Source organism: Camelus bactrianus, chromosome 11, assembly GCF_048773025.1.
Source record: "Camelus bactrianus isolate YW-2024 breed Bactrian camel chromosome 11, ASM4877302v1, whole genome shotgun sequence".
Classification (NCBI taxonomy): Eukaryota; Metazoa; Chordata; class Mammalia; order Artiodactyla; family Camelidae; genus Camelus; species Camelus bactrianus.
The window spans coordinates 19,135,430-19,139,777 of NC_133549.1; positions in this window are offsets into that span (position 1 = coordinate 19,135,430).

Below are 4,348 nucleotides of genomic sequence, written 5' to 3' on the forward strand. Positions count from 1 at the left end.
TTTTGCATTCTGAGGTTTATAAACATGACCCTCAGCATGGTCTAATAAAGATGTGGTCATTGGATCCACCCCCCCCCCCCCGAATGAATCACCAAAGCAGATAGGTGACATGCCGCTTATGCGAGCCTCTTTATTTCTTTGAAGGAGTCGTTTCTGGTGATATACGCAGAGTTGTATTTCCAAGAGAGCTGATTACGGGCCGTGAGTGGACAAGTTTAGACATTGGCCCTGATTTGGAGAACACGTTCCCAAGGTATAACTAGTAGATTTGATTTGGGAGAAAAGAAGGTACGAGATACAATGCAGCACTTTGTAGTCATTTATTGGTCTTGGAAAGGGCCCTGAAGGTACTTGAATTATAATAGAAAACAGTGGTTATAAATCAGGCCGTGAGTGCAGGGGACGTTCCATGGCAGAACAGACGTTTGCTGGGGAGATGTGTTTCCTGGCCCTCACTTGGTTTGTGAGCAGAAGGGAAACTTAGGTGACATCAAGATGCACTCGATTTTCTTTTTCCTTTCCTTTTAGCACCGAAGCAGTAACAGCAGCGTCCCTCCTGGCTAAGCCTGAATTGTTGAAGGGATGGTGAACACTGTTTTTTCAAGAGCACAGTTTTGAGGGCCTCTGACTGCCTGGCTGGTGGGTACTTTCACTGATTTTCGAAGATTAGGTTTAAAAACAATTTGATGGACCGCGTACCATACCTGTTCGAGCCAAAGAGACAGCCTGGTCCTTTCTTCCTCCCACTGCTGAGTCTGCCCTCCAGGTTCCCATTCCCTTTCCAAACGCCTCCTTGTCTGACTGCATGATGACATCCATCTCCTTGGTTTCTCTATTCCTGGTCTCCATCTCCACCCGATTCGTGTCTCTTTCTTCTTTTGTCGTTTCAGTTCCTGTCCTTCCCCCCCTTCTGCAGCACTAGTGAAAATGAAACATTGACTTGGGTTTTTGCAACCCTCAGTCAGGGCTTCAGAGAGTCCATAGCAGAAGAGGGTCCCCTTCGTGAGACCGTGGAGGTTAACTTAGGCACCCTCCCAGCCCGGGGCTCCCTGTTGCTGGGATCGGTGGTTTTTTTTGCCCATAGTTGGTTGGGCCAAACCAGACATTACTTTCTGGTCCTGCAGATAAGAAGAATGGAATAGAAACTTAAAAATATTTATATTTAAATGAAGTAATGATTTTTTTATTGCAGTATAGTTGATTTACAATGTTGTGTTAGCTTCTGGTATACAGCACAGTGATTCAATTATATATATTTGTGTGTGTGTGTGTGTATATGTATATATATATATATGTATCTTTTTCATATTCTCTTCCATTATGGTTTCTTTGTGCTATACAGTAGGACCTTGTTGTTTGTCTATTTTATATATAGTAGTTTATATCTGCTAATCTCAAACTCCTAATTTATCCCTCCTCAAACCCCTCTTCTCCCTGGTAACCATAGTTTGTTTTCTATGTCTGTGAGTCTGTTTCTGTTTTGTAAGTAAGTTCATTTGTATCATATCATTTATAAGTGGAATCTAAAATATTACGTAGTATTTGTATTTCTCTGTCGGACTTACTTAATATGATAATCTCTAGGTCCATCCCTGTTGGCTGCAAATGGCATTATTTTATTCTTTTTTAATGGCTGAGTAGTATTCCATTGTATAAATATGTCTCTTCTTTGTCTTTTTGTCTACCAGTGGACATTCAGGTTGCTTCCGTGTCTTGGCTATTGTAAATAGTGCTGCTGTGAACACTGGGGTACATGTATCTTTTTTAATTAGAGTTCCCTCTGTCTATGTGCCCAGGAGTGGGATTGCCAGATCATATGACAACTCTAGTTTTAGTTTTTTAAGGAACCTGCATGCTGTCCTCTATAGTGGCTGCATCAGTTTACATTCCCACTGTGTAAGAGGGTTCCCTTTAAAAGAGACTTTCTGAATTGATTTTGAACCTCTTCCAAGTCTTCCGGAACGTATTGGAGTTTTCACAATTGCCTTCACAACCGGTGTTTGAGCACAAAGGTAACATTTTCTTTAGCAATAAACAGGAAGAGCATCCGCACCCTCAGAATCAGGATTAATGGAGCCATTTGGAGTCAACAATTTTAGCTGAAGCTTTCCATTTTTATGTATAATTTTGCACATGTAACCAGAAGTCCAGAGAGAAGTCAAAATTGGTAAATGCCATTTTGAATTTTATTTTCTAATTCTATTAGGGTTTCTCATTCTAGAAAGTTTGTATTTGGCTTTTTACTTTGCTTACTTAAATGCTGTTCAGTTTGTTTTTTCAAAAAGAACAACTCCTGTTCTCTTCAAATGAATTATTTAATTATCTACCAGAATTTTTCTGTGAAAACCTTCTTATAAGAAATAGCAATATATTTAAATCAAATCTACGTAGTTTCTCTCTTGTTAGAAACAATATTTGGCCCCTGCAAGTGTGGACCATGTTTTTCTAGTTTCCAGGCCAATGCATACATTTCACCATCATATACATTCTCAGTGAAGAGTGGCTTAAATGATCTGCTTTGTTCACTGCTTAATTATGTTATTTTACTGTTCCTGAAGACCTGACACAAGGCAAATTTACATTACTGTGCTCCTAATTAGCCAATAATCCTTAAGGATTTGAATGATACATACCCAAAGTAATTTCCTCCTTCACTAAACCTGAATTTCCTTATGTCAGGTTAAGAAGACAGTGGATCTGTGGCAGAAGGCATCTTGGTGATGACAGCCCTCAACATGTCTGTCTCCCGATCCCACTGCATTCAAAGCCACGTGATGGTTTCAGCAGTCCCGTCATAAGTCCCGTCACAGGGAATCAATCAGTGCCCTGTGCAGCTGGGGAAGGGCTGCTCGCTGGTTCATCAGATGGGAACGATTCTTGTAGATGCTGCTTCTAGTTTTTAAATTAAATCAGCAGCGCCTGCCTTTGCCTGTGATCTGCACCCTGCCTTACACTTTCGGTTGGAAATGTGTCCATGTCACACAACAGAGAACCCACATGGCCCCATGGGCAGCCTGGTGCCACTGGTGCCCGTTCCCCTGGCTCTGAATCCTCTTGCCTCTCTGTACACATGGCTGTTGTCTCCCTCACACCATGAGATGCTCCTCTTCCCTTGATGCTTGGGGTGGCTACCAGCTGGGGGGATGTTGGGTTTCCCTGTGTCTTTCTTCCTAACTGAACCCTGTCTTGTTTAGGTCTTTTTGTCCCACATGGCGGTGTGCTTCAGAGGAGGCAGGCTCTGTCTTCTTTCGCAGGAGTAGGTCAGGATTGGTCTAAGCCAGTGCTTCTTAAACTATTTGGACCATCATTCACAGTAAGAAATTCATCTTACGTTATAGTGAACACACACACTTAAGTAGGTAGGAATCTATATGTGGATGTTTACATCTGGACTCAAATTTTGATTTAAGAAAATGGGAGTTGGGACCAATGATTGTATTAATTTTAGTTTGCAGTACATGGTCTAAGCCTATCATGATGGCTCACTCTCCTAGCTTGTGATTGGTTTAAGTGAGGGCATGTGATGTAATTCTGGCCAATAAGAAGCTGAGGAGCTCCTATGAAGGGTTTGAATTACTAGCAAAGAGACAGGAGGGGAGTAACTGTTCCTTTCCTGGTGGGTATCAGGCTGCCTACTTATGGTGCCTGAACCTGAACGGTCCAGGAAGGGGCCGGGCTGAGATGGCAGAGGGGGAGGGGCTGGGCTGAGATGGCACAGAGGAGGGGCCGGGCTGGGATGGCTGAGGGGAAGAGGAAAGACAGCCCGTCCTTGAGTGTGTTGCTGAATTAATCAGTGCTCTCCCTGCCACTGCAGGAATTCTTGTTGTGAGATAAATTTCCCCGTTGTCTAAGCCAGTTCAGCTGGAGTTTTCTGTTTCTTACAGTCAAGAGCTTCCTAACTCATATGCTTTTTTGGTGTCTAGAAATCAAATAACCTGAGCTGGGGTCTGTGGTAAGCGATGCTGATGGACCAGGGCCATATTCCAATTAAAAGAATAAGATGAACTTGGAACCCTTTTTGTCTTGTGAAGCCAACCGAACATTTGTGGCTTTAGTGGCCCACGGGACTGGTTTTGGGACCTGGTCCAGCAGACCACTGGAATTTGTGCTTTGACCTTGTGGTTTGGCTCTTTGTAGGTGAGCTGGAAGGCCCGGGCCGTAGAGTCATTTGCAGTGTGGCTGAGCCTCCCGTTTGGATTCTGTGTGCCGAGGAATGGATTTGGTGTGTGGTAACGACGTCACGGGTGAGTGGTTGACACAGCAGCTCTGTGACGTGCTTTGCGCTTCTCCTCCTGTCGTTGTGGACTCACTGATTCTTGAACATGACTCAAATTCATTTTCTCATGAT